The sequence below is a fragment of the Zonotrichia albicollis genome, chromosome 1, assembly GCF_047830755.1.
Source record: "Zonotrichia albicollis isolate bZonAlb1 chromosome 1, bZonAlb1.hap1, whole genome shotgun sequence".
In the NCBI taxonomy this organism is placed as follows: Eukaryota; Metazoa; Chordata; class Aves; order Passeriformes; family Passerellidae; genus Zonotrichia; species Zonotrichia albicollis.
Window position 1 is genome coordinate 120,962,099 of NC_133819.1, and position 16,129 is coordinate 120,978,227.

Consider the following 16,129-nt stretch of genomic DNA (forward strand, 5'->3'; position numbering starts at 1 on the left):
ATGACTGGGATGGGTTCCATCTTCTGCAGTTCTCTTCATCACCGACACAGTCTAATGCCTCTGCCACTTGTGACAGCCTGGAAGAGTTTCTTCCCATATCCAGAAAGGAAATGTTCCTGTAATACACTGGAAATAGTAGGTGCAATGATCTGCGTCAGTGAAAACCCTGAGATATGACCTCAGACACTCTCTGCCTACAGAGATGAACAGAATTCCAGAAGTGGACTGAGAGGCTCCTGAGGTACCTGGTATTGGCACATTGGTTCCAAATACTGCTCTGCATTTGGGACTCTGTTTCTCATTGGTGCTGCAATGATGTCTTTATTCTGCACCAAAGATTTATACTCTGAAGACTTTATAACTGGGATACTGAAATTGCTGTTTACCCTGAAATTGCAATTATATAATGGGAATTATGTTCAGGTGGGACTTTTGTCTGATAACTTTAGACTTTATAGGAATCTGCAATTTTAAACACTGTGCAAAACTGTGAGTGGCACTGGGAACATACTTAGGCTTCTCAATGCAAGCAGCCTCGCTGAAACAGACTCTTCCTTAGGGTATCTTTACTGGTGCACATTGATTATCTGCACTGTTATGTCCCCTTGCTCTAGGATTGGACTGTTCAGGTTCAGCCTGTCATTCTTGTGTTCTACAACAGCTTTCAGTTTATTTTAAAACAACAAGCCAACATAATAAATGTGATTTACTAGTTCTAATTATTTTGTGAAAGAGGCCACTAAAATAAAGAGCGTAGAGGTTATATTCCTCATAAACCCGTTTCCATGTATATTATACCAAAAATACGGGTACAAAAGTGAAAGTTTTGGGTAAACAAGAGAGTCCTTCAGCAGTTTACAGGCCAAGTTCCGCAGCCTAGTGGACGATTAGCAAGTATGAACGAAGTGAAATGTCGCTGTGGCCGAGCTGAAGTTGCGGAGTGACGCCGCTGTTGTCAGAGGGCAGCCGGGCCCACCAGGGGGCGCTGGCGCTTTTCCTTAGGGGTTGATTAATCTAAACCTAGATGAGATTTAATCTGTTTAAAAGGCGAACAAAGTGCTTCATGTTGCAGGGGAGAAATACCGTATGGGCAAGAAAACGGGGTGAAAAAAGGCACAATGTAAACCCTTACTGTTACTTTTTCCATTCAGAAGTTATAAAAATAAAACAGGTGATTTCTTTTACTAAGAGTTGTATGGAAATTCATGCTGAATACTACATGTGACTGCAAGAACTAATAAGCAATTTTTAATTAGTGTTCTGTGGTCTACATAAACTTTTTTTTGGGTTTTTTTTGTTTTGTTTTGGTTTTTTTTTTTTGCACTGATCATAGATTGTGAAACTATCATTATAGAAATATGCATCAAATAAAAGTAATGAACAGAAGAAATGAGAATCAAGACTTAGTTTTTACTCCTTGAATTAGAAAGTAAAATTTTCGTAGGAGAAAGCATCTTACTCTTCTGTATAGTCAATAACTGCTGAAAGGTGCAGCAAAAAAATAAGGCATTACGGACCTCCATTTGGCCAGACTACTTATAGTGGCTATTTGAAACTGCACAAATTTGTCCTTTTTAAAAAAATGGGGGGGGGGGGGGGAGTTGCCCAGTTTTCCAGTCTAGGTCAGTGGTGCTGTAAGCCTGCTGCATTATTCATCTAATGGTACAAATTTTGAATATCTGGTTTGTGTCATCTTGATTAATGTAGAAGCAAGTGAACTCAGAGAGCAACACTTGTCAAAATATGACAGAATCATATCAACAATTGTTGCTCATAAAGACTGCCACTGCAGTTCTCTTGTATATTTAATTTATCCCAATTTTTGTAAATCTGCTTGCAAGGCAGTTATTTAGGTATGGGGAGGGAATAAATCTGTAGGAGGGAGAAGAATTGCTGGTGTTCAGTTAAGGTTGCTGAGTTATATTTTTGCAAGAATAAAGTTTGTTGCTGTGATGAATTTGAACTTAATTTAATTTTATTAAATTTTTAATTAACTTAGCATGTAGTTAATTATAGACTTATCAATGGTGACATTTAAGTAGTGCTGGAAAATGATTTATAGATGAAGAGCGTGACATAGTATATGATACAATGCGCTTAATCAAACACATGTACAAAACTACAGTTTCTTGTATCAGGCTAAAAGAACTAATTAGTGTGGAACAGAAGATACGTGAAACCCATCATCAAAATGGTCATCTTTCATTCATCCTCCTGCCACAAAATTATTAGAATTATTACTTGTTTTGTTGCAGTGATTATTGTATCCTTTTCCTCAGGATAACATTGATATTATTTCTGTGAGATGTTTATCACAAAATAAGGTTTAAAAATACCTTGTGTGTACAGACCAGAAAAATAAACTCTTGGAAAGAAAATGTAAAGGTATAGAACCTAAAAAATGGACTCAGTATCTCCAGCTTCAGTTGTTTAAAATTTTAACCAATTTGATACTTTCTCTTTAAGATGAGTTTTGCTGTTCACATAACTTCTCAGTTGGTGTGTTGAAAAAACATTGCATTGGAATAATCGGGACAGTTTGATTGTTTTAAATTTTGATCAAAAGTATACGCAGTTTTTGCAATTAATTTTTGGATTGTATGTTGATCATTGCAGAAAATAAGAAGCTAGTATTACAGCTGCTGTCAAACCTCTCCTACTGAAGTTAAAACAGAATTTGTTTTTTTCTAAGAGGTCGTAGGTCAAATGGGTTTAAAGCAAAAAAAAATTTTTGCTTTACATTTTTGCTTCTCTCCAGCAAAGAAAACTTTTCATTGTGTATGTATTGCTTTCTCTTTTCAGACTGTAATTCATACTTTTAGTTTGTAGCACACCTTTTACTTTTTTAGAATCATGTTGGAAAATTGAATTTTAAAGGGTTCTAATACTGACACTATTTTTCTGGCGAGTTGTTTAATGTGTGACTATATTTGCGACTTGAATTTTTTATTATTTGATTTGTTTATACAAAAGCCTATCTCAAATAGTTGACTGAGTTAAGTCTGTTGAAAGAAGGGAGAACTTGTGGTTTAAATTAAGAAAAACCCTAATGCTTGTCTTTATCTTATAAGAGAAAAAATAGTCTGTTTCGCAAATTGTTTTGTAAAAGGAAACAGAGCATTGGGATATAATCATCTACTTTTTAAGGGGTTCTTGCTATAAAATGTTAATAGAAGTCCTTGCTCTACAAAAATTAAAGGCTCAAAAATGGGTAGGGTAAAAGACAGTGCTGATAGATTCTTCTTTTTGTGTGTGTGTGTGTGCGAGTGATCACTTCCACATAGAAGATCCACATAGAAGACTAGGGGGTGAAAAAAGCTAATGCTATTCAAAAGATGCTTTTAAATAATATCTATTTCTAGAGCATAGGCATTTCTCATACTCCCTTCAGAGAGATCATAATAAGCTATGATGATCATTGTAAACAGATGTAAGCTTGCATAGATACTGCTGCTGAAAATCATCACTAGCTCAACTTAGACTTTACTCTAGAGAGTATTTACCTGAAACTGTGATGCAATTCAACTGTAATTCCTGGGAGATAAGAGTGCAGAATGGAGAATAGTATAGATTATTTTGTTGGGGCTTGTTATATATTAACTGAAGTGAGTTACAATGAGCAGGAAAAGAGTGCAAGATAAAAGAGTGGCATAATTGTAACTTAGCTGGCAAAAAATAAAGTGAATTTATAGTGATTTACTTTTTGACAAATCTACAACTCCAGAAGAATTTCAAGGAGCAGTCGCTTTGTAAGCTCTGTCTTCAGTAAGTGGGTTATCAAACACAGGACTAATTTTTTTTTAAAGTATGAATAGAGGTAAAATGGCAGGAATTTAATCACAACTTGAGAAATACTAGACTTAAGCTTCTATTGCATATGTCATTTGAAGTCCTTGTTAGAATATATGCTTAGAATGTAATTTTTTAATATATGGCTACATTTGCTCTTGTTCTCTGTGCCTGTTTGCAACCAAGTCCACCCTTCAATTTTCTCTCCATTTGCCCTGCATGCCGTCGGTTGTGATGCTTGGTAAAACAATGCTGGCAAGTGTCCAGCAAAACAAACAATGAAGAGCTGTCCAATGCTGGAGCCTTCGAAAAGAGTGTACAATGTAGAGGTAGGATATTCACCAGTAGGATACCTCTGTCAGTATCTCTGTATGGCAGGCAGAGTGAGCTGCTAGCTCTAAAAGCTTTTACTAACTTTGGATAAAATTGTAGTTTTAAGGCTGTCACAAGGATGCACAATTACTATGTTTTCCACGGAAGCCTCAATAAAATGTCTGATAGTACTGAAGTTCTTATGGCTTGCCACAAAATTTTGGGTTCCTGCTTCAGTGTCTGAAGTTTAAGAACTCCTTGGTAAAATAGATCATTATCTTAACATGAAGAGACATACTTTTGAGCTCCTTACACTTAGAAATGATAAAACCATTTAACTCAGTAACATTTTCTTTGAGATCTTTTGAGAGGTACAAGAAATAAGGGAAAAAAAGATGAAATTGCATATATTCAGCATTATTATAAGAATATTAAAAAGAGTTATACTGTTGTTCAGGAGGTGAAGGCTTACTTCTCACAAGCATCTTTATCTTAAGTAACTTTTTCAGGATGATGGGTGAAATAAATCTGCAGAATCAGATTAAGTAATATGCAGAATTATGGTTTTTGTTTTTCAGAAAATAAATGTCAGTTTTTCCACTTGAAGTTTAGTATATATTTATGTGAATGACTCCAGCAAAAGTCTGTGATGCACATATATATGTATAATCATAGAATTATAAAATGATTTGAGTTGGAAGAGACCTTGAAGACCATTTAGTTCCAACCCCTATGTTGAATCCAGGGGTGACTTTCACTAAACCAGATTTCTTAGAGCTCCATCCAGCCTGGCCTTGAGCACTTCCAGGGGTAGGGCAGCCACAGCTTCTCTGGGCAGCCTGTTCCAGTGCCTCACCATCCTCACATTAAAGAATTTCTTCCTAACACCTAATCTAAATCTACCCTCTTTCATTTCAGATCTATTCTCCCTTGTCCTGGCACTGCATGTTCTTGTAAATAGTCCCTCTCCTTCTTTCTTGTAGGCTCCCTTCGTGTATTTAGAACAATGCAATTAGGTTGCCACCCCGAAGCCTTCTCTTTTCCTGACTGAACAATCGCGATTTTCTTAGCCTAATATTTGGGTTTTTCTCCTGTGACTACAGGATTTTGCTTCTTTTTGTTGCAAATAATAGGGTATCATTAATTCATTGCCAAGAAAGTGAATATTGTTGTAATTTTACAAATTTTAAGTCAAGAATTACAGTGTAAGAATGAATGTTGCGGCATTCTCATAATTGGTTGCCAATAAAAGCGTAGGGCATTTCCTGTGAGAAGCACTTACATCTTTCTCCTGTGTTTCCCTGCACCCTGGGGATCACTGAAGCTGGCAGAGTATTTTTTTAATTGCAATTTAGATTTGAAATTTTGACATTTATGAATCACATGTCTGTTTAGACATGCCTCAAAGAAAACTGCATATTAAGGTGAGATGAATAGCAGACATTGTTTTTATTATTTTCTTATATGTTTTGTTCCAAGCAAGGAATTTGTAAATCTCTTTGTTTGAAGATGCCTGATTCTGCTGCTGCAGGCTGCTGAAAATGGCATTCTTGACAATTTCCCAGCTGCTGTTCGTGGAGGAAAAACAAGAACATCATTTTCACAGAGGAGCTGCTGGGACCTGCAAGATCTGTGCCTCAGGGGCAGCCCCTCTGTGGGTTGTGCAGTTACAGGCCTGGGCCACCTCACTCAGAGGGGCTCACAATTTACAAGTGTGGTTATTGTCTAAATCTGCAGTTAAAGACAGGGTTACCATGCCATGTTGACTTCAGTGTGCAGTGTGTAAACCTGATATTTGGTTAGAGCTCTGGCTTCTTTAAACTGCAGGCTTCCAGCTCCTTGGGCTCTGAGAGCAGATGCTGACAGCTGCCCAGTAGGCTTTCTCAGGCTGGGATGATAGCAACAAGTAGGTCCCAGCAAGAACATCTGTGAGAAGTTCCTACCAAAATCATTGTTGCTGGGTAAAAAAAGCTGTAAATCTGTGCTTTATGGGGTAGAAATACAGCAAACCTGGTAATTTTTTGAATTAAATATGTTTAAACCTAATGATGTAGTGTTTTTGAATGTGAAACATGGACATTTGAACATCAGTCTTCCACTGTTAGTGTGAAGGCAGTTGTTGCTGAAATATATTTGATGTTCAGTTAGAACTAGCTGAATCATATTTGAAACACAGAGCAGGTAGCACCTAACTCATCTTTGTCAGCTCAGAATTGTTTTTCCTAAAAGAAGGAATGAGCATCTGGAGCATTGTTGGTGATCATCAAAGTAGATTTCTGTTTTCAGTGGTCCAGAAGAGTTGTGCAATTCTGAAAAACCTTGTGGTCTTTTTACCTCTGGAAAGGCATTGCTTAACTAACAGTATGGCAAATACTTCTGTCTGTGGTTTTACATGTTTAACAGGATGGGCTCTGAGCTGTTGTCCTTTTGCATGCTTGGTTAACAAAATGAGCTGAAATTTAGAGAATAAATAGTGCTTGTACCCCCTAGGCATTGTATAATTTCTTAAAGGCAGTCTGCCCAATACCGAATGAATGGCTCTTGGCTGTGAAATAGATAATCTTTTCTTGGTGCAGTGAGGCTGCATGCAAAGGAAAGATGCCTGCATTTACAAAACCATTTAATATAAGGAATGGGTCTGACACAACAGTGAAGGCAAGGCAAAACCACATTTTTTACTATAATTTTTGCCACAGCATAAAATTTCTGTTGACACTCTTGGTGTAGTGTTGCATTTATGCAGCATTCCAAGTAACTTCTCTATGAAGATCATTTATAATCATGATTAGCAGAATTCAAGAGCATGTAATTATGTTCAGTGTTTGTGAAGATTTTGTTGGCTTATCAAGCTCCCCTGATTAAAAAAAAATCAGTGTATATCAGAACTCTTTTTTTGCACCCTGCAATTCAAAGAATAGTCAAGAAGATGTTTTCTTTAATGTTACTAGCATTCCTTTGGTCATAGGTAAAACAACAGTTTTGTGTCAGCTGTATGCAATGTCCCAATGTCATTAATTCACACTGAATATCTTTGAACAAATAACTTTATTTGAAAAAATTGTGGAGCCCAGTACTTGTTTATTAACCAGCATCTTGTGTAGTAAAACCAGAAAATATAATTTTTTAAAATGTGTTTATTTTGCATTAAAACTAAATCAATTGAATTTATTTAAAAGTTGTTTCAGAGTATGACCAACGGAAAAAAATTGTATTCCAATTTTTGTATGAATTTATGTTTGCAGTCTGATGGATTTTTAGTTAGCTGCTTACTAGATTCAGTTCTGAGGAAGAAGACATCAGAGGAGTTTCTATATAAATATTTCAGAACTTCTCATAAGAAACACATTGTTAGGATGTGAGCTACAATGCTGCTTCTGAGGCCAATATTGGTCTCAAACACTAAATATTTACTTATTGCTTCTCTTTCTTTCAATGTTTAGTAAACCAACCATTTGAGTATGAGGGATTTTTCTCTGCTTTTGAACGATGTATGTTCATAGTAATGTCAAGTTAATTTTTCTCCTTAGCAAGCTTAAAAAAGGAAATGTTCCTAGAGACTAGGCTTGAGTACAAGTATATTTTCATTTTTGACTGTGTGTAATTATGATTTATGAAGGTGTTGGCAAAATATTGGCTAGTAGGTACTGGTAGGGATGACTTACTTAGACTTTTGAAAAAAACTTCTGCCAAAACCTCAAACAAAAGCATATTAAAGAGGTAAAGTAATCATAAAGTGAAAAATAAGGTGCTGTCATTGATTAATAACTGCCCATGTGGCAAAAAGTATTAATTAATAAATCCATTAAGCATTATAATATTTATTATTTCAGCAGTCCAGTAGCAGTGAGTACCTCTATTAGAATATTATCGTTTAATGGGAGGTAGGTGATAAGAGAAGTGAAATTTATAACATTACTCTAAAATATTCAAGATGGTCAGGGCCAAAAACAAGTGAAGAATTTTCTAATAATTAACAATGTTATGTTAGATGTCTTTTGTGGTTGAGAAATGTCCGTGAACAGATTAGAAAGAATGATGTGTCCTACTGCTACAGTCTTCAGGCGACTAAATTAAAATGAATGGTTGTGATGATATGTTTGCAGGCCCGAAACAGCTGTGAACATAAAAAGAGCCAGATACCTTTGACCCATGCTATTAGGTCAAAATAATAACTTTGTCTGCACTGGATATCCTGTTTTCAAGTGTCTTTCAGTTGTTCCTGTTTGTATCTAGTGAGCTATCCCCATCCCAGTTTGGTATAAAGCCTTTCTGTTCTAGGCACCCTCATCTCAGAGCAGATACAGCAGAAGGGAAGGACATTGGGAAATGACTGAAGACAGAGAGAAGTTGAAGGGTTTTATGGACAGCAGTTTGGAGAAGGAATGAAAAAGGGCCTGAAAAATCATTAGTGAGTATAAATTGTTTCTTGTCTGGCTTCTGACAAACTTGCCGCAGGAGATTGTTGGCTGGGGTTGTTGCCACCCTCAGCCATCTGCCTTGCCCTGAGTCTTTAATAGATATGGAAACCCTCAAGGCAGAGACATCTGATCTGCTTGTAAATCAGCTTGTGAATCACTGTTGTTTTCAGCCCAGTGCGTTGAGAAAAGCTGTTTCTGCCTAGGAGAGTAGCACTGTCTGGCAGAGGAGTTTGGATGGTTTCTCCTGGTGGCAACTTCAGGCCGGGTGAGTCTGCAAGAGACTTCATGTATTCAGAATTTCAAGGACTAAAGCTTATTACTAACTACTGAAAGCTGATAAAAACAGGAAATGTTTGTTTTATCTAGAGTTTATTTCAGTGGGGAAATTGTTCACAGTAACACAAGTAACGTTACCCAATAGTGATATCCCCTGTACATAGTTTTTCACCTGATAAGTTTTCAGCCCCTGTTTTCCAGTGAGGCTGTTATTGTGTGGACTTATATGATTTTGTAAGATGTCCTACAACTCTGTCTTTGAGTTCTAGCCCTTTTAAATCTACTGTCAAATTTCAGATGAAACTGACAATTTTCTGATCCAGGGAATTTCATCCAATTCCCTGGAAATTGGTGTCTGGTTAGAAGCCAATCTCATTAGTACCATCCTGAAGCTTCAGTACAAGGTAAAGAGTTGCCACTGCAGATTGATCACTATTATGGCTCTGAAACATACAAAGCATCTGCTGATTTGCTGAAGCATTTTGGGACAAGCTGTTTGAGTTAATGGAGAGGAAAAGAAGGTGGGCAGGATTACTAGAGAGAGGATACTCTAGGAAATAGAGAGGGAAGCAGCTGACGTTAGCATGAGGGAATTATTGAGATGTAACATAAATCCCTGAGAATTCAAGATTCATTAGGTTTGTGGCTTACAGAGTAACTAATTCTACCTTCATTGTGTATTTTGATTTCCCTGCTAGGCTGAATTTTAATTTTATTATATGCTGCAAGGTTTGTGTTTCTTCCATTCAACATGACAACAAGTGCAAGCCTGAATTTAAAATTTAGAAGATAAATGTAATTTTAAATATTGCAAACAGCAAATAATATGCAAAACCGTGAATAACATGGCAGAATGCAAAGTTATTTATTAAATTACCTGTTCTTACTTGAAAACAGGATATTAAACTTAGACTAAAAAGCTGTGGCTTGGCCTGACATTCTTTTTATAGAGTATTGCATGTGAAGAACTTCTGAGAATGTTCTATTTTATAAAACTAAATGAGAGTGGAATACCAGTTGTAATTGCTGAAATGAAAAAAGAGGACAGAAAGAATAAACATGTAGAAGAATGAGAGTGAAGTAGGAGGTAATTTACAGCCAAGTACAAAAGGAATGAATGTGGGTTTTCAGAAGGGGAGCTCCTCTGATATTTTCAGAAATCAAAAGGCAATTTGAAAAGCTTTGATAAAAACTAGGAGAATGAGTTTGAAAACAAAGAGGTAAAACCTGAAGAAGTAAATAACTGCACTTCAATGCAGGTCTTCAGCCCACCTAAAATTGCAAGTATTCCATTTGTCTGCTTTGATTGCTGTTTTAAGAAGTTGCTTCCATCAGGTAAAATTAGGAGCGCTGCAGTAAGTGTCATGGCTCCCCTCCAAAAAAAAGGATAGTTTCAAACGGTCCAAGTCAGATATCACTACCACTGCCATCTTCTGTACGTGTGAGCCATTTTGAGCAGACCAAGAGTCTCATTAGCCTTTGCTAATGGTTCCCAGGGTCACTGTGGTACACAGTACCTTGGGTTTGCAAGTTCTCTGTAGTAACTGCAATGCACCTGCTAACATCAGAAGTAGTGCTGCTCCCAGTGCCTGCTCTTGCATTTTCTTTAATGACCCAGAATTTATTAAAACATCATTCTTTATATGTGATTATACTGGCAGTAGGTGTTACTGTAGCTAAGACATTTTGACTATTAATGTATGGATTATGATGAAGGGCAAAATGTAGTGGAGACAAAAAGTATTCAGGACATGAGAAATTCACAAACAGAACAATTATTGAAGAGATAAATTGGGATAATCATCCCTTTATGTCATCTTAAAAGAGGAATGCTTGAAAGTAAATAAAAAATAACCTAAAGGACCATTTCAGCTGAAGGCTGTTGTTAGTTATCATAAATAGCTTCTGGATCCTGTGCATAATTAGTGACAACTGAATTGGTGAGGGACAGACAAGTACAGTAAGAATACACTAAATAGCAAGTCTACTTAAAAAAAAAACATGGCCATGGGCAAAAATGAGGCAAGAAAGAGGAAATATGCTAGATTTAAATATAAGGATCCAAGTTTTTTTTGATACTAAATAATTTGAAGTCAATGGAGTTGTAAAAATTAAAAGTAGACACTGGAAATTGTTGTACATAATTCTTTATTTGGGGTCCTTATTTCATTTTTTATTCCTGCAGTTGGGAGTATTGGTTTAATCTAAATATCAATTTTTGAAGCAAATTTATCTTCTAACCTTTTGCTTTGGAGTTCTGAAAGTTTTGACAATTTCTGTGTATTTCTCTGAATTTTACTAGTGCAGTGATCTCAAGATAGTTTTAATTTAGGATTTTTATTCATTTTTTTAATTTTACTTTAAAAGCTCTTGCTTTGCATTTAGTTTATGCACAAATATTATATGTATTAGGTCCTCAAATTAATTTCTAATATATACCAAATATTTCCTCAAATTATAGGCTATAGGATTTCAGTTTTTTATTCCAAGGAATAGAAAAATGATATTTTAAGATGACTTATTATTGCTCTTTTCTATATAGATGCTTCCTGGTGATATCTTCTATTTTAGCTTAAATAACAAGACATTACCCTGTTTTAATTTAACTGGTTTTATATCACAGACCCTGAGTTAAATACTAAGCTGTATTTTAAATTCAGATTTTCTGATTGCCTGTTTAAGAGTTCCATGTCTTAGCAAAAACCATCAGGGAAGATACTGCAGAGTCTGAGCTGAGCTCAAAACGTGTGCAGCAAGAAAGGGAGAACCTTCAGAGAGATGAGCTGCTTAGCCCTGCTCCTTTTGGGCCACAGGAGCTCGGCTGCTGGCATAAGGATGCACAAATTGGTCAGCTGGCATGTGGGACAAGCAGGTCTGACTCTTCCCGTGGCAGCACAGACTTTGTTTAGCTTAAACTGGTTCTGAAACTGCTCCTGGAGCCATTGAGGCCTTTGAACAGTAAACGGCACAGGGAGAGCACTTAGAAGAGTTAAATGCCGACTCACTGCAGTAAAATATGAGTTTAGCCACTGATGCATATAAAGCCAAGGTTTTGCTGTGAGGGAGTGCAGTCATGGGCAGAAAGATGGTGAGTCACCTTAGGAAGAATATGTAAAAGTGAGGATGGAAATGGTTAGCAAAATGAGATACTGAGCATCTGAAAAAGAAATTAAAATTTACTAGGTTTTGTGTGTATGCATGTGATGTAAATGCATAATGTTGTACATTCCTGGACTAAACAGTAGTGGTTACAGTGTGCCTTTGTGACGGAAGGAGTTTTGGACACAAAGGTTTCTTTTATTGGCTTACTGTTTTCTAGGTTATATTGATGTAGAAATTTCTTCTCTGTAAAGAAATGGTATATCTTTGAAGTATCCAATAAGGACGGAATAAAATAGAAATGAAAAGAACTATAGTTTTTCCATTGTTTTTAATTCTCTTCAGAGAAACTTTACAGTCCTGGGAATAGTGAAATATAAATAAATATGCAAATAATAGGATTTGTCAGTATTGATTTTTAACCAGATGCAAAGAGAGAAAAATCCAATTGTGCCCTCAAAAAAATTCTCCCTTTATTTTATTAAAACCAAAAGTTACAAGGAGATTGTTTGATTTTCAATATGATGAGAATAAAAACTTGAAAAGGTGGTGTAAATGAAACCATAAAAGAACAAAATTGTTCTTAAAGGCATAATGCATAATAAAACAACTGATGGTCACATATTTGTCCTTTTTAACATAAGTAAAGAGCATACTTTCTGTTTGTCCAAAACATTCCTACATTTTTGCAGAATTTATAATCTTATTGATTTTAGTATTTTCCTATTTTTAAATCTATAAATGCTGACATTGAAGTATGAAAGTGATGTTTCATGTAATCCTTTCTTATTCTTCCTTCAAGTTTCTTCTGATGAGTAATTACAGCTTCAAGTTTGTTCAGACAATTAAAGTATTGTCCAGTACGCTAGAAAAAATATTTGTATTATATAAAAGTGCATTTATTGTTTTAAATCATTATTACAAATCACTGTGTACTGTTTATGTGAAATGCAAATGAAGGTTAACTAATTTTATTCTCCTATGTAATCTTTTGACTAAACTGAAAACATTAAACTTTGAGATTGAGAAGAATTAGCCATGCTTGCCATGTGCCTGTTTTACAGTTTTTTCATGTAGAAATATTCCTCTTGTTGCATGTAGATTTCAGAGTGCCTAAAGGCAAATCAGCTGGTTTCATGGACACAAGAGAACTGGGTGTGTGTCCTGCACATACCTTACTGAGATCTTACCATTCACTGTGATAGTTCCCTGTTACAGTACAAAGAAGTGACTAAACATTTGTTTCCTTCAGACATTGAACTGTGAACCAAAGTCCTCATTTCTCTCCTACCATTCTGTAAAGAATACCATCAATCCTAATTAATGCTTGCTTTAATGGAATTGTTTCCTCTTGCTCACCTGCCCCTTCTCTAAAAGATTATTTTGGCACGTCACAGGAAAATGCTTTTTCTTGACATACGGATTACTCTATTTTTATTTAGGATATTCAGTTGAGTGAATGTTAGTAATTTTATGTATACAAATGAACTTTATGTATCATTTAATTCCTGTTTCAGACTCTCTGTCAGTTTCTTAGCGTATAATTGACTAAAAGTAAATTTGAGTTAATGTCTGTGGAGAGACAATTCCTCAGAACGTCACAGATTTAATTATTCAATCACCATCACCAAACTGCAGAAGTACTCTAAGTAATGTTGGGAGTAGAGGAGACTTGTCAAGGTGTCTAACAATAGTTTCCAGACCTGCTTCTCCATTTGGCTGTATGGGGAAATGTGTCCATGTGGGGGATTTTATGAAATTATTTTCATGCTTACTTGGATATCCTCAGAGGGATAGAAAAATCTTTTGACACATTTGAATATTTCTGAGAGGAACTTGTTTTCCTGATGTTTTTCAGGAAATGGGTAGCAACTAGGTTATGTCACAAATAATTTGGTTGAATTTATCATTGTGGGGGTTTTTATGAATATTCACATAATGATTTGATAAAAACAATACTTTTTTGGGTGAAATTTGTTCTAAATATATGTCTGCTTACCAGGGCAAAATATTGTTAAGGTCTCACAAAGCAGTGGTTATTTTTTTTGTCTTTGAATATTAATTTTCTATTCATGTGTTCAAAAGCATTGGTGAAATGGCTTGAATAATATATTTGCTTAAGGAACCTAAAATTCTTGGTTAAAACTTCCAAATTCTATAAATACTGTAGTTATGCCACCCGTTACTTGGGAATTATCTTTTTGATTGCCTGTTGTTTAGAATTTGCTTGGATTATATGGATTTGATTTCTTTATATTAGCCATAATTTATAGTTGGTAAATGAGGAACAGTTTGGCAAGAATTCACATCATATTGAATGTTCACATGGAGAAATGCTCCATAAAAAATAGAACATTAATCATATGGGGGAGTTTCACTGGTGTGTTGGGAAGTTTTGTCAGCCTTCTGAGCTTCTTGAACTTCTTGTTTTGAAGTGCTCATCTGAGAAGGAACTTTGATTGTACCTAGATAATTGGAAAGATCATTTGGGAGCTGAGGAAATTTTTTCTGTGGATATGCTGAAATACTCACTGTCAGATGTTACAAACTGCTTCTTGTGTTTTGAGAAACTTAAGGGATGTTGAATTTGAAGGAATGCAATTTAATTGATATGACATAATTTTATGAAGGATCAAATGTATGTGTACGCTAGTTTCAGGATAATATTTGTATCTGTAATATGGAAATGGATAAATTACTAAGGTTTGAAATTTTTTTTTGAGCCTATGGATCACCTTTCTAATTTATGTTAATTTTCAGAATATCAGGACTCGTCCAGTAGGTTTGCATTCATTTAAAAAACTGTAGCATAATATCAGATATAATTTAATTTATGCACATTACCATATTTCAGGAATTTTAAAACAGATGAGGAAAAGGTGATAAGAAGGTAAGACACTGTGTTGATAACAAACCTGATTTTATTCTGCTTCTCAAGTTCAAGCTTATTTCCAAGTTCAGTCGTAATAGATTTTATCAGCTTGGCACTGCTCAGTTAAGTAAGAAAAAAATAAAAGGCAATGATTACTTGCCATGTGAAATAGTTTTTTTTAAAAATGGAAAATTTTTAATTTCTTTAATGTGGTAACACATGATATTAAGAATCATATGTTGGTAATATATTAGGAATGTGTTTCTGAAGATGTGTATATTCTCATAGAATCTTAGTTTTGAAAAACTTCTGTGTCTTGAGAGAAGCAAGAAGCAAAATTACACTAAATTTTAAGGTCGTTAAAGCAGCAGTGGTGAGTCGCAGATGAGGTATCATTCTATTATTGTGAAAAAGATATCTTGTTTTCTTTATTACTGATGCTTTGATAAACATGCTCATATTCTGACTTGTTAGTGTTACTTAAATACCAGATGCTTTTACCCCTTAGGGTTATGGCTCTGGGAGAAGAGCTGAGCCTAACTGAATATGAAATCTTGTTTTTGTTGGAGAAGGTGATCCTGCTTCCTCCTCTATTTCTTCAGGCAGAGTCGTAGGCTCCTGTTGTTTCTTTTAGATGGATCTTTATGCTTGAACCCTTAGTATGCTGAGGCAGCTCTGCAACTCTATCAACACACATGCAGAAGATTCCACCGTAAATATAGTATTTTTCATATGCTGACCAGAGTCAGGTAAAAATCAAGCACTGATATCACTGGGAATGGTAGAAAGGGGTAAGAATGGGACGTCACCGCTGGGAACAAGCCATTGGAATACAGAGCTGCATCCTTCGTGTCTGCAGGTTAGCAAGTTTGACCTCGTTCATCCACCATTTGAGCTAACAGTATTTCAGGGCTAGTGAGGTTTGCTAGTGTGCCATGAATTACTTGGCCTATTAGTGTTTACCTAACTTTCTTCTTGGTGCAGTGCTGCCTGTTTCCTTTTGGCTTGAAATGGATCTTTCCTGCTGTTGGGTTTTTTTCTTCATTTTCTCAGTTCTTCTTCCTGTTGATATGGTTTGTACTGTGGCTTTGTCTTTATTTCATTTTTAGGTTTTCTAACAAACTGCCTGCAGTCTAGGAAATTAGAACAGATGGGGTTTTTTGAGAAGAAAATACAATAAATTAGTGATTTATCTTCTGTGATACAATGTACTCTTTTCTGCTGCCTCCATCCAGCATATGATGGTTGTGCTTCCTAATGTTTTGCATTTCCTTCACCTTTTTTTCACAGCTCTTAGAGGAACATTTGATATCTGCCAGTCCAGAGTCTCTGACTCCCTCTTAGTCAGAAAGTGTGGTTAGAG

At 35.6% G+C, this 16,129-nt stretch overlaps 1 protein-coding gene and 1 long non-coding RNA gene across 11 annotated transcripts in view; both read left to right on the forward strand.

Annotated features, from left to right (window-relative positions):
- The window catches only part of C1H8orf34 (chromosome 1 C8orf34 homolog), a 156,672-nt gene that overhangs the window by 72,184 nt on the left and 68,359 nt on the right, over positions 1–16,129 (forward strand). The gene's annotated exons all lie outside the window — the stretch shown is intronic.
- On the forward strand, positions 1,343–10,832 carry LOC141730911 (uncharacterized). The gene is made up of 2 exons (XR_012582780.1): positions 1,343–8,509; positions 8,690–10,832. It is a non-coding gene; the product is annotated as an uncharacterized LOC141730911 (long non-coding RNA).